The 25,154-nt window shown below is 42.9% G+C and overlaps 1 long non-coding RNA gene across 1 annotated transcript; it reads right to left on the bottom strand.

The window, feature by feature from the left end:
- Nucleotides 1-3,274: 3,274 nt before the first annotated feature.
- Nucleotides 3,275-19,951, bottom strand: LOC122462507. The gene is made up of 2 exons (XR_006285070.1): nt 19,668-19,951; nt 3,275-4,209 (listed from the first exon to the last, which is right to left on the bottom strand). It is a non-coding gene; the product is annotated as an uncharacterized LOC122462507 (long non-coding RNA).
- Between the last annotated feature and the right edge of the window lie 5,203 nt (nt 19,952-25,154).

Below are 25,154 nucleotides of genomic sequence, written 5' to 3'. Positions count from 1 at the left end.
AACAGAAGCAGGAACAGGCTGCTCAGCTGGGCTATCTGGAACACTTTTGTCACTTTGTCTGTCATGGCTATACTTAGCAAGTAAACACGGGCTGGCTGCAGAAAATGTACCATCCTTCTAGTAAGCAAATCCTTCTAACTGTAGCTGGGGAATCAAGCCTGCTATTTGACAGTTTATGTCTTGCATCTATGAAAGTTAAAATGTAAAAAGGCAGAGGGAGAAAAAACTTCTTTAAATAAATGTATCAATTGACATTCCTTTGGCTTGCATCCCTCAAAACTAGATATGCCAAGATCTGAATATGAAGAAGGATATTTTTCACTCAGAACAAACTAGAGGTGTTAACATAGCAGCACAGTTGCTTATCCATGTGTGACAGAGCTTCCTCTCTGCCTTGGTGGGTCCTGCACTTCTGTTTAGCGATGGGCTGGGATATTCCTCTTTTCCTTCAGGATTTTCCCCACATCCCTGGGTTTACTGTCCACACCCTGCTGGAGCAGGATTCCTCCCAGCCTCCCTGATGGCCTACCAGTCTCTGGTAGCCCATCCAGGCGTGGTGGCAACAGACCAGCCACCTGGTTCAGTCTCTCCCCTCTGGTGGGGTCTCTTCCCTGAGACCTCCGGAGCCCGGACGGGCCGGCCACCCTATTGGACAGGGATTCTTCAGACAGAAGGTCTTCATACACCAATTAAATGTCAGCTAGGTAATGAGCACATTGCTGATGATGATGTCACAGACTCACTGATGCCATTGGCTTCCGCCAACTGAGACTGCCTAGCAGCAATACGCCATTCCAGACCTGGGAAATCAGAGGAGCAGGTTACCCCTTGGGAAGTTAGCCATGAGCCATCCCTTTGACTTGACTGGTGTTTGAATAGAGACGAAAGGCCTAACGCTGAAGATGAAGATGAGAAGAAGTCAGAAAGATTCCCACTGACTCCAGTGGGCTTTAGGTTAGAATGTAAGAAAGAGGTGAAGGGTATTTATCACTTAGATACAAGCCATGTCTTTTTATTAGAGCTGGTCAGAAAATAGGGTGTTCTGCAGAAAAATTTACAAAAATGAAAAAAAATCCCCAGCCACAGCCTCTGCCCTGGGAGCAGGGAGGAAGGGGGACTGCCACATGAGCTCTGTGCTACCCAAGGATCTCCCTTACCTTCTTTTGGGTAGGTAAGGCAGATTTAGGGCAGCTTTGCACAAGTGGAGTAGTGCAAAGCTGAGCTAACACAAGGGGTGATTCTGTTTGGATGCACAAGTAAAATAGCAGCCAAGCAGCCATGGCAACCTTAACTGTATTGTTTGTGAGGTTTGCTATGGTGTTCATCACCATCCTGATGATGCAGCAGTTCTGCGGATATCATTGGCTTTTGCTAATTGCTGCTGTCGAGCAGCAGCAAAACATCCCAGACTCTGTGGACCACAGGAACAGGGGATGTCTTGAGAGCCTCTCTGTTAGTTTCCCGTTAGCTGAGTTTGGATGATGTGTGGGAGAAACAGAAGTGAAGGAGATTTAACACACGGGAACATAATATCACAGATGTGGTGGATCACAAGTGACAAAGTAATTTCAACAGTTCAGAAGTTTGGATGAATGTTTTTCTTCCCTCCTTGATAGATTTTTTTCTAGCTGGTATGTCATTTTGCTGGTTTTACAATTCCTATGAATTTCAATGACTAGTGCAAATAATAGTACATACAGTTAGTGATAAGCACAGGAGGCTCTTTCTGTTCATTCTCTGAATAGTTTGTTAGGCGGACAGAGGAGACTCATTATATACTGTGTACTGAATGGGGTAACTCTCATCTGATGAGATGAAAGGTGAGGGGGCCACCACCTAACCTGACAGATCAGTCAGCTTAGCACTGGTGACACAAGTGGTGATGTGTCACAGCCAGATCTCCCACACATTTTAAAATTCATTTTCACATCATTTTAAAATATAAGACCACATTTTGTCATGCAATTCTGAGATGTAGAAATCTGTGTTTATACATGTATTTGAGGCCTAATTATTTCCTAATTGGGACCGTGTAACAAAATGACCATGTCCACAGAGAGTTTGGGTTTGTTTGAACATTACAAAAATGTGATCAGAGTCAATACCCTAACATTAATCTAATGGATAATACTCTTGTTTCAGGGAAAGTCAATAGCTGTAGCAGGGGAGCGCATCCATAACCATACCACAAGAACCGTACTTCTCTGTCAGGGAATGTCATCCTATATTATTTAGCCTGCAGCTTTGTAATTGATGCACATGGAAAGGTTACAAGGACATCATTAGCCAGCCAGGTCAGTCAGTATAGTCCTGGAAGGCAATAGTCCTTGCAACTTGATCACACACTGAAATAACGTATAAAAATCATACTATAAGTTAGGTGTATTACTGGACTTGGGTTTTTCAAAAGCACTCCATTTCCTGATCCAATATCCTTCTCTATGAAGAGTGCCATGTCAGAAGAACATCTCCAAAGAATGGTCAGTTAGAATTTAAAATGCTAAGATGCATTTTATGTGATAGAGACATATGAAGTATTGCAATTGTACGTATATGTGTGGTTCAATTGACATCACTTAGATTGTGTAAAAGAAGTGACCATATTCATGGGAAGTGAGATGTTTCATTGTAGATTAAATCATTGCTCTCTCATAAATGAAACTACTAGTTTCATGGATGATACTCCTACCTCAGGGAAAGTCCATGGTTCTAGCAGGGGAATGAGCCAGAAGAATATCCCAAGTACAGTACTCCTCTTTTGGGGAATGTTGTTCTCCAAGATCCAGTTCACAGCTTTCAGTGTGATGCATGTGTATAGGGAACAATCTAAACTGCTGGATCAGTTAATATAACTCCAGTAACTGAAGTATTGATTTGTGTCACACTCTCACATATTTACATTCATTTTAGTATCAAAAATGATGTGGCCATCTTTCTATACCAAAACAACGAGGAGTCTTGTGGCACCTTAAAGACTTACAAATGTATTAGAGCATAAGCTTTCGTGGGCTATGACCCACTTCTTCAGATGTATGGAGACTAACATGGCTACCTCTCTGAAACTCTTTCTATACCAGTGGTTCTCAACCTGTGACCCGTGGGCCGCTTGCAGCCCAATCAGCACAGAGCTGCGACCCATGTGACATCCTCAAGGCCATACAGGTAGTATTGGATGTGGCCCACAACGGTAAATAGGTTGAGAACCACTGTTCTATACTATAATCGTGGGATATGTAACATTGTCTTTTATAGAGGTATTTGAGGCCCAATTAACTCCTTTAAGTTAGACTATGTAATGATATGACCATGTCCACAGAGAGTTTATGTCTGTTTGAAGATTACAAACATGAGATCACAGTCAATATCTTAACATTAGTCTCATGAACGATACTCCTCCCTTGGGAAAAGTCAATGGTTTTTGCAGAGGAGCACATCCATAACAATACCCCAAGAACTTGTATTCCTCTATCAGGGAACACTGCACAGCTTTCCGTGTGTTCCTCCAAGACCCAGATTGGATTTTTCAGAGAGCTACAGAGAGACAGATCATAGGCATCTAAGCATCCAGATCATTCAGTATAATCCTGATAAGCCAAGTAACAATATTTATTGTAGCCAGATTACCCTAAATGTTGGGATGGTTTGTCACTTTATTCCGGAGAGTGTCTAGTCTCTCCATTACAGTGTTTAAAACTACAAAGTTCCCTTTCTCTCTTGCAAATTATGTTTCCCCAACATTGAAGGCAGTTCTGGGTAAGGTGGTTTAAATACCATATTTCCAGGATGGGGTGGTTCTTCTTAACTGTAGTTCCCCACTTCTTTGTAACAGCTCTGGAAGGACTTGAATTCTCTTGGTTACTTTCACCTGACTCAGTCACATAGTGTGGTCGCATTTATCAGGCAAGAAGCAGTTCATTAGGTGCCATGCCAGCTATTTCATGACGTTCCATTTTGATTTCAGTGGAATTCCAATAGAATGTGGCAACACCAATGTTGGAATGTTGATTCATTTAACTCTTGCCACTCTCCTTCACATGCAACAGATGGCTTCAGCACAAAAACAGGACAAGACAAATCATCGTCCACATTCCAAAAATGCTGTCCACATTTGTATTCCTGACCTTCATGGAAGAAGCTTCCTGATAACCTCTTGGATTCCAGCTCCACCTTCTGCCATTGAAATGTCTGGTTTCTGGATCATCTCAGCTCCTGAATGAACAGAGTTTCAGGACCACTATATTTACCTGCTGTTTAGGCTTTGTAACAATTCCACTGTTGAACCAGTGGAACTCCCAGATTGCCTTGCCTTCTGGACCACAACCATGGATGAATCACCTGAGCTCTGCCTCCTGTCTCTAGACAAGTTATGCATTTGGACAACATCACATCACTAGAGCTACTTAAGTTCTTGAGCCTTTTAGGAGCTCTCAGAAAAACTGTTTGGAGAGAGAGGTGGATACATTTCTAGAGTTCTACTGTCAGCTTTATTACAAATACTCTTCAGTATTATAGAGCTTCAAGCCCCTGGGCTATTATTATATAAGCTAGTGCGCTCTGTCTTCCAATATCAGTAAACAACCAATTTAATCCCATCAGTGGTTTATAATCCCTCACACATACTGTCTATTACCTTGCCTTCTAGAAACATTTATAATGAAAGCTAGTTGTGAGGATATATAATTATGGTCTGCGGCAGGGGTAGTCAGTAGGTGGACTAAGGGCAAAATCCAGACCACCAGATGCTTTTGAATGGACCCCAAAATCTTTTCATTTATTTATTATTTTTTATTATTTTTATTATTTTCTCTGGGGTCTGGACCTTGACTATACCTTGACCAAGAAATTTGGACCTTGACAAACAATAATTGACTACCCCAGTCTGTGGTAAAACATTTTTCTATGGCTCGTAAGCTGCAGAAATTAAGTTTTATCTCCTGTATAAAACTACGATCTCTTGTGTTTTTACCTGCAACCTTGGGAATCACCTCACTGTGGTAATTGGGCTTTACTGCTGTTTAATTTCAGAAGCAGCAGGCTCAAAAACTCTTAGAACATGTTATATGGACAACGTGCCTATGTAGAATGTACACACCTCTGTGGTGTGCTTTAGCATAAAACTGAAAAATGAATATAAAGGATGTCCTTTTCTTTGAACAGCCAAGCAGAAATACAATAAGGCTTGCCGTTGGCCAAAATTCAAAGTTATAAGAACTGGCTTGCTTCAGCCAAGTCCAAACAATCAGTAATGTGTGGGTAATTTCAGCCATGTACCAGAGGGAAAAGTCACTTTCACTCTACTCCAGCTCTCCATCCTCCCCAGACCTCTCCCCAGAGATCTTTCTTCTCTGACTCTGCCTGCCTTTAGGGCCTGGTCCAGCTCCCATTGAAGTTAATGGGAGTCTTTCCAGTGACTTCAATAGCAGCTGTGTCAGATCCATTGCATGGTGGGATATTTAATCAGTTCTCCAAGATGCTCTGCCCTACAAATCCCTGCACTCAAGGCAGGCAGCTGTAATTCTTCCTCTAGCTAGGGCAAAAAGTTAACCCTTCCTCTGCCATCCTCTGGACACACTCTATATACCTGTAAAACCTGAAAAAGTTAGAAGAGTGGTTGTAGTCACTCTACTGTATCAACTACAAAATGGGCATTTCCAACATAGAATTGTTAATTTAATCCAGAGATACATTCCAGTGAATCTTAGTTTTCCATAGGAAAAAAATGTCAGTTCTGATTAGCACCAAATGGAGAAGTTGAAATGTACCACATCAGAACTAGATACAGAGAGAGGGATTTTTCACGACATCGTAATTTTTAATTTCAGCCATATTGAGCCCAGAAGGGGAACAAAAATTATACTGTTATTTAAGTTATGAAAGATCCCACATGTCACCTTAATGACAGCTCCGTATGCTGATTGAATAATTACGTATTTAATCATCCAGTCCTTGCCTGGCTTGACAAGAGGAGCTGGATTGTACAATAAATTCAGGTGGCTATTTCAGAGTGGGATAGAGAAAAGAGCTGGGGACCAGGAGAGAGAGTGCTCATGTCCTCTCAACTCACTTCCTTTTGTTATCAAAGCCTTCCCCACACTATTTGTCTGTTTTGTCTCTTTATTGTGTCCTGTCTGTCATGTAGATTGTGATTAGAGTTGCACAGAGAAAATTTAGTTTCATTCCGATTTGCAACAAAAACCAAAAATTTCAAAATTCTCCATAAAAGAGGATGGAGCTCTGACTCCAGGGCAGCCCCTGAGCTGCCCTAAAGCTGCAGACATGGAAACCTTGGTGTCCCCAGGGCTTCCGGACAGTCGCACTGGCTGGCTGCCCCAGAGCCATAGATTTGGAGGCAGTCAGTGGGCTAGGTGCCTGTGATGAGGCATCCACCCCACACGAGGCACAGCAGGTTAAGTGAGATCAATTAACCTGATAGGCTGCAACTGGGGAAGAGGAACAGGTGGGACTGGCATAAAGCTAGGAAAGTGGCAGCAGAAAGGGGCTACAGAGTTAGGTAGTCTGCAGGCACTCCCGGGGAAGATGGAATTTGAGCTGATAAACCCAGAGAGTGGGGGAGGCCAGGAAATAAGAGCAGAGAAGCAGGAAGGAGTCAAGGGAAACAGCAACAGAGTCTGGGAGCAATCAGATGATAGTTGCTGGACATAAGGAACCCTTATGAACCTGGAGAAGTGGATTGGCCCAGCTTCCCATATCAGCCACTGGGGAAGTGGCACAGACTGGGAAGAAGGGAAGACTGCCTGAAACAGCTGATCCAGTGGCACTCTGATACCCTGGAACGGGAGGACTGTACAGTAACCTGGCCAGAGGGCTATGTCACAAAGAGAGAGCACCTGGAGTCAGAGAGAGAGAGAGAGAGAGGCCGTAGAGAGTGCGGATGAGTGGAAGAAGGGGGTGTCAGACCTGGAAAGAGCTTATCCCTAGAGCTGGCCAGAGGGAGTGAATGGTGAGTGAACCTTGTGACGCTGCCCCAGAGCTGTGAACGCTGGAAGACCTGAGGCACCCAACTCTGAGACAGTGCACCTGGCTGGCTGTCTCAGGACCCTGGAAGCCTGAGGTGCCAAGGAACTGTGAGGCTGGCAGCTTGAGAGCTGACCCTCCCATGGTTTACAGACTCCTGCCTCTCCCTCACCCCACCAGGTGGGCTGCTAAGGAGTTGGGTAGGTGAGCTGGCAGGAAACCAGACAGATTTCCAGCAGAAATCTGTTGGGAAGGCAGGCTTCCATCATTACCCTGCCTGCTTTTCATCAGACTTTCATCAAAATCGAAACATCTCCACGGAACTTCTCAATTTAGACAAATTGACACACTCAGCAGAAAGATGTTCCATTGGAGGAATTCTAACCATCTCTAATTATGAGCTCTCCGGGATAAGAACAGTCATCCTTATTCTTCATCTGCACATAGTGCCTAACTAATTGGGGTTCTGATCCTGGGCTGGGGCTCCTAATACAAATAATACATAAATAATAAGACAAGTTGCCTGTTTGCCAGTTCATGTCTTACTTCAAAGCAAAACATGCATAAGGCTAAATTAAACATTCCTAAATGTCAGCTTTCCCCTTGTTTAAAGTTCACAGACTAAGGACTGGATCCAGCAATATGATTAGGACATATCAAGAGGTGCTGAGCACCCTCAACTTCCACTGACTTCAATAGTAACTTGCAAAAATACACTGCAGGGGCCAAGACTGGGTGGAGCTGGAGGCTTCATAGAACTTTTTTCCTCATTTCCAGTTTCTGTGATTCTATTAAAATCCACAATGAAACAGCTTTGCGAGGCTTCACGAGCCCCATCACAAGGATAAGATTTTATGGTGGCACATGTTAAAAATAACCAGGAGTAAGATCCTGTTCCCGTTTCTATAAAAGTTCTCTGGCTGATGATAAAAATGGGTAAATAATTTAACAAAATAATCTGATAGTACTAAATGTGGTACAGAGTCATTTATATTTAAAGAGATCGCTTAGCTAGAGAGAATTCATGAGAGAGACAGGACTCTTAGTTAATAAAGAAAACATTTTCAAAATCATTAGCACAGTGCACACATAAGCCCCATGCCACCCCTTGCTCATGCTGAGTAGTTCCTTACTTCCAGAGTAGTCCCACTGATTTCAATGGGGCTACTCACAGAATTAATTTTTACTCATTGTGAGCAAGGGGGGGGGTGGAATCTGGCCCTACATAACTAGGGCCCAAACTGCATTTAATTACACAGGTGCAAGTCTGGCTGGAGGCAGGAGAGAAGTCAGGGGCCATTGCCATTAAGCTAGTGATCTGAACACAGGAACGAGTCATGATGCCTGAGCTCTGTCACTGATGCTCCCTGACACTCTAACACTGACTCCCCCTGTGGCCCTTGGCAGGTCACTGTTGACCAAATTTTCAAACATGCCCACTAATAATGCTTTTGGGTACTGACCTTGGGGCCCTGACAGCCTGATTTTCAGAGGCGCTGACCACTTGGAGCTCCCATTCACTTTCAGTGGAGTCCTGGATGCTCAGCCCATCTAAAAACCAGGGCCCACCTGTCTTGAGTTGGAAATCCAAACATTGGGGCACACACAATTAGTGGGCACTTTTGAAAATGTTGGCCTTAACCTCCCTGCCTCAGTTTCCCCACCTTAACTACAATGCAGGAATGTTCTGCGAATTAATTTAAAATGTTTGGAAACATTTAAAAAACGTAAAGTATTATGTCAGTGCCAATTAGTAGTAATATGTATATTCTTTCACGTGGTTAGTGTATCCCTATATTCCTCATTCTTAACCCTAGGGGGGAAATATGTAAATAAAACCAAAATTGTGTTTTATGTCTGCTGTAATCCATCCCGTATAATTTTAAGATGTTTCAAACTTTAATGCATTATTTAATAGGCTTTCATGTCCTTATTTCATTAGACAAACTGCTTCTATAATTAAAGCTATAAATATGGGATTTTGGGGTTCTGGGCAGCTTGTAGAAATGTTTGATAGAGAACATTTCCTACTGCTATAATTTTTCTCACATGGTTGACAAAGAGATGGTCTTTAAATATGCATCACCAAAACAAGGCTATAGCTAGCTTGCTTGAGGCAGCACTGCCGTTGGAATGAGCAGGCTCTCTGATAGCATGGTCTGATGTGGTCATCTGTGTTGTGACAAAGCTGTCAAAACAGCAGTTAAGAATATAGAAAGAATTAGTAAGTTAGCTCGGAGCAGAGTGAGAGGAAGTGACCTTTGATTTTAAGCTGCCAGTTATGCAAGGCATAACTGAACTCAAGTTACAGAAAATACAGAATGTCTACATTGGAGGCAACGGCCACGGAGCTCTTTAGTGCAGCTGGCTTTTGGGGATGTTTTGGTAGGAGACAGATAGGTCTATGTATATAAATGGGCATATTTTATGTTGATGTGCGGCATTTCCACACCCATAATAACTGCCTGTCAAAGTAATTAATACACTGAAGAACCAGACAAACATGCAAAAATAGTACCTCTGTAGCATACCATACCCTGCCCTATTTTAGGGTCTGAGCCAGAGCCCACTGAAATCAATGGGAGTCTTTTCAGTGACTTCAGCTGGCTTTGGATCAAACCAATGAGGTTGAACTAGATGGAAATAAAAAGAGAGCTCTCCTGCGCTCTGCCCCCAAACCGATCTCCATCCATCTGAGATGCTACAACAGGGGTGGCCAACCTGGGGCTCCGGAGCCACATGCAGCTCTTCAGAAGTTAATATGTGGCTCCTTGTCTAGGCACCGACTCTGGGGTTGGAGCTACAGGCGCCAACTTTCCAATGTGCCGGGGGGTGCTCACTGCTCAACCCCTGGCTCTGCCACAGGCCCTGCCCCCACTCCACCCCTTCTGGCCCCCTCCCCTGAGCCTGCAGTGCACTCACTCCTCCCCCTCCCACCCACCCCAGAGCCTCCTGCACGCCACGAAACAGCTGATCAGGAGGTGTGGGGAGGGAGGGGGAGGCGCTGATTGGCGGGGCTGCCAGTGGGTGGGAAGCGCTGGAAGCAGGGGGTGGGAGGGGAGCTGATGGGGGGGGCTGCTGACATATTACTGTGGCTCTCTGCCAACGTACATTGGTAAATTCTGGCTCCTTCTCAGGGTGGCCACTCCTGTGCTACAAGATGCCACTTAACATATGATTGTACAGCTCTTTGTAAGAGCTATCCCTTCGTTTCTTGTGTGCTTTGATCAGTGCTGAAAGAGTTAACATGGTCAACATTTACAGTATGATAACTATGTTTCAGAATTAAAGAAGCAGCACACACCTCTTAGATATTGTTTCAGGCCGTCTGCAGACTCAGGCATCGTTATACCAGTTTATGCTCAGTTCACATGTTAACTCTTTGCATTCATAAAAGCTTACAGACAACGTTTTAAATGAAATCTTGGATTCTGGGGCACAAGATGGCAGTTTCAAATAAGGTACCAGCTCAATGAACTGTTGCAAACTGGCTTATCTTCACCGCACCAAAGACCATGGTGTCTGGATGTATGGGTTTGCAAAATCACTGTGTCTGATGCAAAGCCCATTGAAATCATCTTTCCATTGACTCCAATAGCTTTGGATTAGGTCCAATGCATGTTGCTGTAAAATTATTAGAAGCCCTCCTTTCACCATTGTTCAGCCTTTTATGTCCCATCTAAAATTTTTCCTTGTCTATTTTTACATTTGTTACTCATTTTTCAAGAGAAATGCAAAGAACAAACAAAACCAATGCAGAAAGGAAGACCTTTAAATTAATGTAATGAACATATTACTGATCTGAGGATGAAGGACTGCAAGTATACAAGTGTTTTGCTTTATCATTTTGTTTCTGGGATTTCCCATCTGCCCCCTCCACACACACCCTCTTTTTCTTTAATCTGGACACAGGAAAGGTCTTTTGCATGACCATTAATTCCGAGTGTACTAGTTACAAATGCAGACTCTAATCCTGGGTCTCCATGCAAAAACAACAGTCCACCTGCACACAATGAATTGCAGGATTGGGGCCATAATCTAAAAGATAAGTTTCAGAGTAGCAGCCGTGTTAGTCTGTATTCGCAAAAAGAAAAGGAATACTAGTGGAATTAATTAATAGAGACTGGGAATGGATGTGTCATTACACAAAGTAAAACTATTTCCCCATGTTTATTTCCCCTCCCCCCCACGGCTCCTCCCACGTTCCTGTTAACTGCTGGAAATGGCCCACCTTGATTATTTTGCCATTCTGGAGGTGACACAGTTATTTCCTCCGTCAGAACTGTGTTTTACCACTTAATTACTCATCCTGAATACACTGGCGGTATGTTAGATTTTCACATAGATGCATCCATACCCATTTCTTGGTGTTTGCTGGACGATGTAATTTCTGCACTAATTCCAGGATACAGACTTTTGGAGAAAGGCAGATATTTACATTCAGAAATATAGACTGACCTTTATATGTATTGTTCCAGTATTTTGTAACTTGTTGGGGGGTGGAAATTGATGTGGGACCGGTGAGCTGATGGTTGGTGGCACCTGCAGTATTTAGTAAATTTAGCTAACCCTTCAGTAGGTATTCTAACGTCCAGCTAAATCTGTTTTAGATTTTGTTCCAGAAAATTTAGAGAGATAATGAATTGAATGTATCCAACAGTCTGCCTTTTCTTCCTAATATTCTTCTTACAGTGAGAGATCAGTGTTGCCAACTCTTGAGATTTTACGGCAAGTCTTGTGCTATTTGGTCTTTTTATTCTAAAGCCCCACCCTCCTGAAACCAAGAGAACGTACAAGAAACTCAGCTTTCATTTTAAAAAGGTACATTTCTAGCCCTCCTGGTTGAGGAGAAAAGCTTGAAAAGATGAACGCAGTGCATCCTAAAGGCTCACAAACCAGAAGGCAAATAAAAGAGTCTAAATTTATTACTTTTTTAAAAATGCACATTGTTGAATGCCTGGGATTGGCAACACTGCCTCCTTCTCTTGTTGTTTTCTTTGCATCTTCAGTGTTTAGGTGGGCCTCCTCTGAAAGATGCCAAGCAGCTCACCCCCCATGAAATCTGGTCTTTTGTGTGCTTTTACCTTATACTATACAGATTTCACAGGAGAGACCAGTGTTTCTGAAATTGGGGGTCCTGACTCAAAAGGGAGTTATAGGGGGGTCACAAGGTTATTTTGGGGGTGGGGGTCACAGTGTTGCCATCCTTACTTCTGCACTACCTTCAGAGCTGGACAGCTGAAAAGCAGCGGCTGTTGGCTGGGCACCCAGCTCTGAAGGCAGCACCCCGCCAGCAGCAGTGCAGAAGTAAGGGTGGCAAGACCGTACCACACCACCCTGAGTTCTGCACTGCTGCCTTCAGAGCTGGGTGGTCAGAGAATGGCGGCTGCTGTCTGAGGGCCCAGCTCTGCAGGCAGCAGCGCAGAAGTCAGGGTGGCAATCCCGTACCAGGCCGTCCTTACCTGCGCTGCTGCTGGCGGCGGCGCTGCCTTCAGAGCAGGGTTCCCGGCCAGCAGCTGCTGCTCTCCAGCTGCCCAGCTCTGAAGGCAGCGCCACCGCCCAGCAGTGCAGAAGCAAGGGTAGCAGCACCGCAACCCCCTCCACAATAATCTTGTGAACCCCCCCCAACTCCTTTTTGGGTCAGGACTCCTACAACTACAACTTCATGAAGTTTCAGATTTAAATAGCTGAAATCATGAAATGTACAATTTTTAAAATCCTATGACCATGAAATTGAAATGGCCTGTGAATTTGGTAGGGCCCTAGACATAATCAGTTCATTTATTCTATCTGGTAATAAGAGAAGGAGGAGAAAACTCACAAGGTATCCCAGCCAAGGCATCTAAAAGGAATACTGATGGCTACATTAGTGCTTGCTTGGCTTCAGAGACATAGGGAAAATTTGGTATCACAGGCCTGTGCTATACAGAAGGTCAGACTAGACAATCACAATGGACCCTTTTGGTCTTGGAATCTATGAAGGTTGACCTAATGCAGGTTCAAATGGGAAAGGATCTCATATGTTCCTCATTTCTGCAGACATGGAATTTGCAATGGAATTCTTCCCTTGCTACAGAATGTGTGTCAGAATCTAAGCTTCCTTTTAATATTTATCCCGGCAGTTCTAAAAAAATCCAAATTCCATAAAAAACCCCAACAACACACAAACACAAAAATAACGAGGAGTTCGGTGGCACCTTAAAGACTAACAGTTTTATTTGGACATAAGCTTTCATGGGTAAATATGCCTGCATCTGTAATTTTCACTCCATGCATCTGAAGAAGTGGGGTTTTTACCCACGAAAGGTTATGCTCAAATAAATCTGTTAGTCTTTAAGGTGCCACCGAACTCCTCGTTGTTTTTGTGGATACAGATCAACACGGCTACCCCTCTAATACAAACACAAAATTCACACTGGAGTTCACTCCACACACACATTAATTAGTAGCTTGAATTTGACTCAAATTCCCCCTGGCAGGTTTATAAAAAAGGATTCAGAACAAAGGAGAAACATGGAGGACCAAATCCATATTCTGACCCATTTTTATACATCAACACAAATCTTTCACAAAACAAAAGTCACCTCTATCTAACAAGTACACAAAAAAGTAGAGCTCCTTCAAAACGATCGTTGCTCGATTGTGTTTTTTTATTATTTTCCAAGCATTTTTAACATATCAAGATACCCCGTGACACTGAAAATTCTGATGCAACCTTAGCTATGGCCTTACAACTGCTCCTCCATGTTTCTAGCCATCAGCAGCTTTATCTGGTTTTTGAAAATCTTATTGGTTTCTGGGGTAGTTCACAAGGCACTTTCTTTAGGATTTTTGGATAGAAGAGACAACTACGTATTAGACATGCAAACACGTATTTAGATAGAAAGACAAGATTTTTAAAAATGGGAAGCTCAAGTCAGGCTCCTAAATCTACACTGTGGCACCTAAGTGCCCTGGTTGTCAAGAGCGCTGAGCACCCACCAGCTCCCATTGGAGCCTGACTTTAAGTGCTTTTTGGTGTGTGTTTAACTCTTGGCCACACATATATATATATATATTGTGTGTGTGTGTGTGTGTATATATATATATATATATATATATATATATACACAAAATCTGTAAACCTCTGTTAAGTCACAATGTGATCACAAAGTGTGGACTTTGTTAGGAATTCCATCGGAAGCTGTGACTATAACATTAGCTCTCTCCATAGCGAAGTGTTAGAAACATGAGATGTAACATCAAATTGTGGGACTAATACACTTTATGCCAAACTTCACCAGCCAATCGCAACCCATCACATCCCACGTCCTCCTCACCACCTGACTTTTATTTATACGCATTGTGTTTAGGCTGCAAGACATTTGGTCAATGACCTTGTCGGCTTTCCTGTCTCTCGAGCACCTAGTTGGTGGTGGAAATAACTAACTAGTAATAATTATAGGTAAGGCTGCGAGTCTGTCACGGAGGTCATGAATTCCGTGACTTTCCGGGACCTCTGGGACTTCTACAGCAGCAGTGTGGCTGACCCCGGGCCCACCGTACCTGCCAGTGCTCGGGCAGCCCCAGGCAGCTTGACCCAGGGGACACCACAGCAGCAGCGGTCCCACAGCAGCCGCGGGGCCCCGGGCAGCCCCCTCCCCCTGGAGCAGCCATGGGGCCCCGGGCAGCCCCCTCCCCACAGAGCAGCTGGGGCACCTCAGGCAGTCCCCCTTCCCCTGGAGCAGCCAGGCTGCCCACTCCTCCTGGAGCAGCAGTGGGGCCCTGGGCCACCCCCACAGAGCTGCAGCAGTGCCCTGGAGGCCCCCAGAGCACCTAAGGTTCAGTCGGGAGTATTTATAGTAGAAGTCATGGACAGGTCATGGGACTGTGCTTTTTGTTTATTGCCTGTGACCTGTCCCCGACTTTTACTAAAAATACCCGTGATTAAAACATAGCCTTAATTATTAGACATTTTGGGTAAAACTTTCAAAGGAGCTTAAGTGATTTACAACCCTAAGGCCCATTTTCAAGGGTGGCTTAGGTACAAGGATGACTATTATGGGGTCACCTCCTCATGGCATCAAGTGACCCTGCAGCACACCTGTCTCAGTTTCCCCTCTCCAGCATTTTCCATCTCTCCCAGGGGCCTCCGTGGCTCAGCCCTGCAGCTGGGTCACTTTCAGAGTTCAGTCCCCTTTCAGGCTACTCCAAGTCCAAAATAAACACCATCTTTGACAACAGTCCCAAGTTAACATAATAAAAATTTCTTCTGCCCCTCCTGGTCTTCAGTCACACTCTACTTTAAACCAGTGTTTCTTACCATTTATCAGCACGCTGGCTCTCAGGCCTTTTCCTCCCCTGGGACCTTTCCTTATTCCGGAGTCAGGTTATAGCTCCCCTGTCTCCCGTGGACTGGGACAAGTCAGCCATTACTTCCTCCTGTCCCTCAGTTGCCTGTTCTTCATTCCCAATCCCAGAGCTCCCTCCCTGGAGCCTAGCCTTTGTTCCAGGACCCACTACAAATGCCGGCTCCGCTCCTGTAGCTTTCCCTCAGGTCCCCCTCTGCTGGGCTTCCTCCCTTTTTAAGTCCTACGGCTACAACAGGTGTGGCAGGGTGGGACTAACTGAACAGGGCTCACCAGCCCAGGCTTCCAAGCTCCTAAAGGGATAATCCACCTTGTTACAGAAACAATGGGGCTTATGCTCCATGGTCACTTGGGCACCTTTGAAAATGTTATCTCTTAGGCCTGGTCTACACTGCGGGGGTGGGGGGGGAGTGTCTAAGTTACGCAACTTCAGCTACAAAAATAGCATAGCGGACGTCGACGTACTTAGAGCTACTTACCGTGATGTCTTCACTGCGGTAGGTCAACTGCTGCCGCTCCTCCGTCGACTCTGCCTACACTTCTTGCTCCGGTGCAGTACCAGAGTTGACGGGAGAGCGCTTGGCAGTCGATTTATTGCGTCTTCACTAGACGCGATAAATCGACCCCCGGTGGATCAATCGCTCCGCCGTAAGTGTAGACATGCCGAATGTCAGAGAAATTAAGATAATTACAAAGAAGAAAGTGTCAGACTTTCATCCTACCTCTGTCAAACTAAGAGGCAGGATGTGTACTCACAATACAGACATGCGGCAGAGCTCAGGTAGGAAAGAAGTGAGAACAAAATGGCACCTGAGAGATAATCAGGGCAGGTAAGTAAAACAAAAATAAGGATTATATGTAGTTTCAGCTTTTCTAAATATTAATTTATCAAGCCTTGACATATAGCAGAAGAAGACTGGAAAAATTATCATCATGGCAACAGAAAGCTTGCTAACCTAACCTGTCCAGCATTACTGGAAATGTTAGACATTTTACAACATACATTCTATTCAGTATCGGTTTTCATACTACTCTCATCTGGGTAGTATATGAGCCCCTCTGGTAGTGCATTAACCAACGTAATTCCATATCTGTCAAGTGTTGTTTGTTCTCCCATCTTCTCCTGAGAGGGAGAAATGTGTATCTATACAGGTATGTTATAGCTTGTAGCAAATTAGGTAGCTCAAGCAACAAGGCAAGACAAAATTGTCTAAAAATCCCACAAAGGTAATGCAGCCAAAGCCCTGCTACAACAGCCGTTTCCTACCCTAGAGCAGGCAACTGTCAGCAAACGAACACTTTGGCCTTGTCTGTACTGGCAAGTTTCTGTGCAGTAAAGCAGCTTTCTGCGGTGTAACTCCTGAGGTGTACACACTGCCAAGCCACTTTGTGCGCAGAAACTCCTCAGTTGCAGCCTTGCAAAAATCCACCTCGACGAGAGTCGTAAACCTTACAGTGCAGAGGCTCCGGCCCTGTATTGGCAGTGTAAACACATTACAGCACAGAAAGCAATCAATTGGCCTCTGAAAATGTCCCATAATCCCTCAAGTGGCTGCTCTGCTCATTGTTTTGAATTAGGCTAGCTGCCCTGGAGACATGCACCCCTCCCCTTTCAAAGCTCTGTTTCTGACAGTCCTTGCGTGCTGTGCTGATCTGCTCTGGGACACAAAGCAAACCATTCATGTGGAATGCCTGTGCTGTTGAACACAGAGGCCGAGGTGTGTGTGTGTTGGTTGCTTCCTGCCGCTGTCTGAACTAACATGACAGCATGCTGACACACTCTCTGTCCTCCAAAACACACACTCTCTCTTCTCCCATCCATACACACACACACTCTCTGTTACACACTCTCCCCACCTCCACTTCAAGTTGAAGAGCAGCTGGCAATGTAGTAGGATGCCCATGGAACAATGGGATTGGGAACCCTGCATCATGTGACGCTGTGCGTGCCCCATGAGGCATTGCAAACCCTTCCCAAAGCACCCTGCGGCCAACTGCACGGTGGGATAGCTACCACAATGCACGGCTCTCTTTGTCGTTGCAAGAGCTGCTAACGTGGATGCGCTCCACAGTCACAAGGAGTACAGTGTGGACACGCAACAGTGGTTTAATTCTAGCTCGTTAATAAAAGTGGTATTATTGGATTAAAGTAATAACTAATAAATACATTTCTGTTATGGGAAAATGTGAGAAAGAATGATTCCAGAACAGACCCTGGATTTGGCCTGACCATTAGAAAGAAATATGTCTCTCAGCCAGCCTGCTGAGTCTGTGCTAATTGAAACATGCCTATCAGTTTACAAGGTCTGTGTTAATTGTAGGAGAACATCCCAAGACAGAAAGTCTGTTCTAAAGTGATAAGATAACCATTAAGGACAGCTGTTGTTTACAACTTTGTTTTCTGGAGCTCAGGAATAAGATTTGTTAAACACTCCTGCCCCGCCGCTTGCATTCCTATCTTGCTTGTTTATATGTAACAAGTATTATGAATGGGCTTATTGAAGTCTGTCATGCCCCAATTATTTTGGAATGGTTATGTTCAAGAATGAATAGGTAATAAAATGTAAATGTAATAAGAAAATATGTTAAGTGAAATAGTGTGTGATTGCAGATGTATGTTTGGATGAGTAATAAAAGATTGAGGTGCCAGCCTCAAAATAAGAAAAACAACTATTCAGGACCATTTGGCCGAAGAATGTGCTGGGTGAGATGGCCCAATAACCCTGAGGGCACACCAGAATCTATCCACAATCGCCCCAAGGACAGGGGAGGCCGTAGAACCGAAGAACAAGATAACAAGCTGTCACTGCTGTGCCATCTGCGTGATGGATTATCACTTCAAACATGAGAACAGCATGACAAGGCAAACCCCATAAACTTGTATGAGGATGAATCCCTATTAAGATGGACCCTGAAGACTGAGGACTTTGGGTCTGGATTTGCAACCAACTTCAAATCAAATCAAAGCATCGGATGCGCATCTGACAAGGCCCTTCTCGATCCTTGTGTTCATGCCACCTAGCCAGTGACTTGGCACGAGCAACCCCTAGGCTGGTAACTATAACAACAACCTTGCAGAACTTGTGTGTGTGTGAATGGAATGTTATAGCTATAACTGATTGTTTACTCTGATTCTTTCTGTATTCACAATAAACATGGCATATTGCCTTATCCCCTGAATAAAATCCTGATGGTTTTTATTTTCTAAGTATAACATAACTTGTTGCACAGAAACTTGCCACTGCAGACATACCCTTTGTTTCAGTTTCTATTCCCTGAGCCTCTTTCTAATCACGGCCACCTGCAACCCAATTTGTGGAGGAAGGGGCAGCCCGGCATGCACACACTAGTTCAAATTGGCAAAAAGGGATATATATTCAAAATCAAAAGAAGTGAGTTATGAGACCCTGGTGAACCGATCAGATTGTTACATTTGTTGTAAAATGTCTACCATGTCCAGATAGGACTAGGTCAGTTAGAACAAAATACTGACTTCAAAAACAAATAATTAAAAAATGTAATAGAACTAAGAGAAAAGAGACAGGATACAAGCAAGGGAAGGAATGTGGACTGTGTAAAATTGTACCACCTAAGCTTTAAATAATATCAGTAACTATGCAGTACAAATTTGCATCCAGCAAACACAGATGTAACGTGAAATATTTAAACTAAGGCTGTTTGAAAATGTTTTGTCAAAACCGTTTTTTTGACAGAAAATTGGGGTTTTTACTAACTTGGTGTTTTTCACAAGTGTCTGTTTTATTCAGAAAATGTTGATTTTTCATCAAAAGCCAAATGCCCGAAAACCAAGTATTTCAGTTTGGCTCTTCTGCAATGGTAACGCATGTCAGCTGTAGTTTGGCATGTCCCCATTCTCCTGTGGGCCAAGCTCCACCAGTGGACTATATCTCCCCTGATACATCAAGGCCAAGGACTTCCCATAATGATATCACCTCCCCTTACCATGAGAGGAAGTCGTGGTGCATCATGGGAGATATAGTCTGGCCATGAAGCCTGGCCCATAGAAGAGTTCCCATGAAGAACTACAGCAGCATTTCCAAAGCAAAATATTTCAGTTTTCAGCTAAAATATTTCAGGGATTTTTTTGTTTTTTGATGAAAAAACAATCAAACTTTTCCATGGAAAATTTTGACAAAATTTGTGTTTTGTTTTTCCATCAAAATTTTCCATGGATTAAAAAAAACCAACCTATTTCCCAACCAGCTCTAAATTTAAACAAATGGATAAACGGTTTGACAAAGGAAGACAGTGGCCCACACTGTGGAGTTGCAAAAGGTCTGGGCAGTTATCAAGAAGACATCCTGGGATTACAACAACACTTACGATGGTATGGAAGTTTGGCAATCCTCTGAAACCTTCATGAGAGAGCAGAGTGTGACGCATGGCCAGAAACAGTTAAGCATCCTGCAGAATAAATGATCCAGAGTCAACCATTAGAGACGTATTAGAAAAGTATGGGAGTGGTAATTAGGACCACTCCATGCTAGATAGGCTAGAACTTTGAAATGCAAACCTGTATTGTTAGAGAATTGAAGGTGATACTAATTGTATCGTGTTAGATGTTAGCCATGTAAACAGAGAGTTCCTGTCTGTCACTATACCTATTGATTCAGAGGTCAAAAGGAAATATTAACATTTAAATGAACTGTTTCAGAGTAGCAGCTGTGTTAGTCTGTATCCACAAAAAGAAAAGGAGTACTTGTGGCACCTTAGAGACTAACAAATTTATTTGAGCATAAGCTTTCGTGAGCTACAACTCACTTCATCGGATGCATGCAGTGTAAAATACAGTGGGGAGATTTTATATACACAGAGAACATGAAACAATGGGTGTTACCATAGACACTGTAACAATAGCGATCAGGTAAGGTGAACTATTACCAGTAGGAGAGAAAAAAAACTCCAACAAGAGACTGCTGCATTGGAATTAATTTGCAAACTGGACTCCATTACATTAGGCTTGAATAAAGACTGGGAGTGGATGTGTCATTACACAAAGTAAAACTATTTTCCCATGTTTGTTTCCCCCCCCCCCCCCGCCACTGTTCCTCACACGTTCTTGTCAACTGCTGGAAATGGCCCACCTTGATTATCACTACAAAAGGTTTTTTTTCTCTCCTGTTGGTAATAGCTCACCTTACCTGATCACTCTCTTTACAGTGTGTATGGTAACACCCATTGTTTCATGTTCTCTGTGTATATAAAATCTCCCCACTGTATTTTCCACTGCATGCATCTGATGAAGTGAGCTGTAGCTCACGAAAGCTTATGCTCAAATAAATTTGTTAGTCTCTAAGGTGCCACAAAGTACTCCTTTTATTTAAATGAACTGCAACCATAGTAATATCACTGTAGTCATCTCTCTTTGAAATGTATAGCATATCACCTGAGAATGGTGGAAAACGGGCAATTGACTCATGTTAATCCATATAGCTAATTACTAGTGATGCTTAGGAAATAGGTGTATTTCAAAGTCCCCATAATTGCCTATTGTTCTCCTGAGGACTCCAAGCTCTCAAAGAAGACTTGGAACTGTATAAGAATGTCTGGGGTCCTGATCCTTTTCATCTCAGACCTGCTTGATGCTTCATGCAGGGGAAGAGTAAGTCATAAGACTGAGATCTCCAATCCTAACCTGGAATCACCGTGAATATAAACATTGGACTATAACCTATGAACTATTTCTGAAAGAACTCTTTGCAACTACAAAGCTCACCATCTCTACTATGAATCTGAATCTCAAGAAAACTGTACTCATGTCTGTATGTATACTGAACTTTTAACCAATGCTCTATCTTTTCTTTTTTAATAAATTTTAGTTTAGTTAATAAGAATTCCCTGTGTGTATTTGGGTAAGATCTGAAATATTCATTAACCTGGGAGGTAATGAATCTGATCCTTTGGGATTGGTAGAACTTTCCTATATGATGAATAAGATTTTCAGTAATCCTCATCATATTTGACTTGGGTGTCTGGGTGGAGGCCTAAGGCTGGGTTGCTTTAAGGGAACTGTGTTGTTGGCTTCTGGGTGACCAGTGAGGTATTACAGAAGCTGTTTTGTGCTGGCATGGTAAATCTAAGTATTGGAATATCCACCAGCTTTGGGGATTGTCTGCCCCATTCTTTGCAGTTCACCCAGAGTAATTCCAGTGTGGTCCCCTGGTCACAGTAACCTTCATGAGAGCAGAGCATGCATGACTCACTCCGTAACACAGCAGTGATCTTAGACTGACAGGGAGTGCCCCTTGCACACATGATAGTGGGGCCCTTATTCTTAAAGGTGACATGGTTAGAGAACAGTCTTATAGTTATATAAAATTACATACCTCCTGGGGCCGAATCACAATTGTAAATCCAAATGACACCCCTTCATCCAAAATTTTGGATCTGACCTTTGCATCAGGGGCTAATTTCTATTTAAAAATGGAAAGGTACTAGGGGGAAATTGCAAGGCAGAATATGCTAAATAGAAAAAGAAGAATGGAGATCTTTTTCAAGCTTTTAAGAAGGCTTTAAAAATGGAGAGTCCAAAAATAAACAAATAAATAAATACATTAAAAAACTTTGAGCTTCATGATACTGTCCTTTTGGAATCTCCAAGATAATTAATGTGCCACACTTGTAAAGATGTGCCATATAAGAGAGTAGGATTTCTGCTATGGCATTTCATAAGTGATGCACACTGAATAATGAAGTCTAAACTGAGAGAGTGTTAAACGGATGAAATGTTAAAGTAATTCTTGATAACCATACTTACCACTTACAGAATTCTTTACATCCACAAAGCACTGTATGAACATTAACTCATTATGGAAGGTATAAAAATATACATGAAAATATGCTGACTTTGGCTGCAACATTATCCTGACCTCACACTCAATAAAACAGGTACAGTATGTTGCAACAACTCAAAAATGACAGCTTTCTAGAACAAACTGAAAAATATGGTGGTGTTAAAGAGACACACTGGTGAATCTAAAAGCCATAAACATCTGTCATGGAAAACTTGTAAGTCTATGTTCAATTGTGTCCATAACTTAGGATATTAGATTCTAATCTCTTAAACAAGGGTTTCCACCACCAGTTAAGCATGTGACTACTTAGTCTTGATTAGTCAGGGCAAAGTTGTAACTACAGTGCTTTAAATGTTCAGCAGAATCCGTTGATGGCAGCATATTGCTTTAATACTTTTATCTTTAACTCTGAACCGGAGAAATGTGACGCAGCCCCTCAGAACTGCTAGTTTTCTCTCATACCAGGGGCTGAAAGGATGACATGGACAGTAAAAATTATTAATTATTAAATTTAGTTATGTAAAATAACACACTGGGAGCACAAAAGAGCTGAATTAGAAATGATGTAAAGCAGGGAGGTTACCATGGGGATTTTTTTGGATGTTGGACATTTCTTAGTAAAAGTTCAGCCAAAACAGAGACTATGTTCAAGTCAACAGATTCTCTAACCATCCAATAGACTAACTCCTGCCTTCTGTTGCACTGGTACCAAGGTTACAGAGTGAGGAAAATAAGCAGAGAACCTCTCCTCATCACAACATGAGAGTGTGTTAAGAAGTGGGTCCTGCTTTCATATCACATCCACAAGGCTGTAGTTTGTGCATTCAGGAGCGAGTATGACTCTCACTAACTACTCGTGTGTATGGCCTAGAGGATAAAGCAGCATCTCTGCTCCCCTTGATGAACTGGCCAGGACATGATTTGGTCCTGTAATATATTTGTACAATATCATTGCCCCAATGCTAGTCCTTAAACAGGTTAAGCCCAACATCTTAAATTGCAACCCATGCTAATTCTTAAATGGAAATGAAACAGCAAGTATGAAAACTAACCAGCTGTAGTACATGATACTATCAACTACACCTTTTTCATTTCTGGGGGAAATTAGAGGAGACCTGACTACGTTTTTCTGCACCTTAGGAAGGGAATGCAATGACAGACTGAAACAGCTTTAAAATCACCTGGTCTCTGGCCACAGTGTATATAATAGTGACCTTATATGGATACTTTTTCTCCCACCAGTGGACCCCTTGACACTTTAATTAATATACATAAAATAAGTTTGATATCTGGGAGTGGAGGGGAGAAACAGCCGTTTAGCAGCACACAGAAGCTCTACATAACAGTCTGGGACAGATACTGAAGAATTCTACGGTATCCAGCTGAAACTAAAAGGATATGATTATCTGTATTACTGTGAATACCAAGGGCACCAACCAGGATCAGGGCCACTGAGTTAGATACAAAGTACAAGCACATAGTAAGAGGTGGTCCCCACCTTGAATAGCTTACAAATATCATATGCAAATATCATTACACAAGTCAGAATTAGGATACAGGCTTTGCACCTCTACATTTACAAAAGTATAATTGGACCTTTGATGACCATATGGTCAATACTTTTGTTTTCTATTTCATTGACGGCACCTCCAATTGTGCCTCCTATCATGATTCTGGGCCATTGGTTCACTAACAATTTAGGCCCTGATTCATCAAAACCCTTAAGGTGGCACTGAGCATTCTCTCTTTAAGGTGCTTGGCTGGTTGGTTTTTGCTCACATGCTTGGGATCTGATAGTCATATGTGGGATCAGGAAGGAATTTTTCACCATGCCAGATTGGTAGAGAATTTTGGGTGTTTCTACCTTCCTCTGTAGTGCATAGGAGCAGATCACTTGCCAGGATTATCTGGGTATGTCTCACTGAACCAATTACCTGCCATTGCAGAGGCCTTGAGCACTGGTGTACCTCACCCAGTCCTACTCTCTTCTTGTGGCACATAATAGTCTAGTCTCCTATGAGTTGTAACACTTTGGTCTCATTTTGGTTGTTGGGTTCAGTGTGTGGGAGCTAGGTACTGTTGGTGGCCTGTGATATACAAATCAGACTAAATGATCTAGTGTTCCATTCTAGCCTTAAACTCTGTAACACATGCCTAACCTTCTGCACATGCTTAAGTGCAGTGATGAATTTGGGGCCATAAGAAGGAGTACCACCTACCGAACGAAACCACTGTTTTCTGCAATGTTTTTTAAAAGCTTGCTATCTGTTTATTGATCCAACCTGACACAGTTTAGTTTGTAAGACCCTACAAGAGCACATCTTCTTAGTGAGGTATGGCAGCAGGGAGTATAAAGATATTTAATCAGTATAACCAGATAAAAGATATAAAATTCTGTTGTTTACCAGAAAAATGAAGTATTTATGCACAAGGTGCTTTTGGTTCATTTATTTCCATGGTCAGTTCTAGTTTGATCTACAGGATTGCAGAGTAAAGCCAAGTGGTCCTACCCAAGATGGAAGGCTACATAAAATTGTAACACCTCTAAAACATTGCTCTAGCTCATTAAATTAAAGGTTCTCAAGCTGTGGTCTATGGGCCACTGGTGGCCTGTGGAGAACTGGCTGGTGGTCTGCAGGGAGCTGGCAGGTCATATGGGGCTGGTACTCCTAATCTCTAAATGCATGTTAGCAGCTGAAGACACCTAGAATATATATTAAATGCTATCCTAAAAATCTTATCTTTCAATGTAAGCAATTGCTGTCATTAACCCAGGAGCTTGGGGTAAAATCCTGTTTCCACTGAAGTCAATGGTAAAACTCCCTTTGACTTCAATGGGGCCAGGATGTCACTAATTATGAGACTATGAATGTCCACATCAATTATGACTGGGCCAGCCATGAGACAAGAGGTTGTCTAGGAAAAAGAATAAATTGTGTTGATCTCTCCAGAATAAATAGTACCAGCTGATGATATATTAAATCATATTTCATGAATAAAGAAACTAACAAAAATG

The sequence above is a fragment of the Chelonia mydas genome, chromosome 11, assembly GCF_015237465.2.
Source record: "Chelonia mydas isolate rCheMyd1 chromosome 11, rCheMyd1.pri.v2, whole genome shotgun sequence".
NCBI lineage: Eukaryota > Metazoa > Chordata > Testudines > Cheloniidae > Chelonia > Chelonia mydas.
The sequence above is the reverse complement of the archived record's forward strand: the minus strand, read 5'-3'. Positions and strand labels throughout refer to the sequence as shown.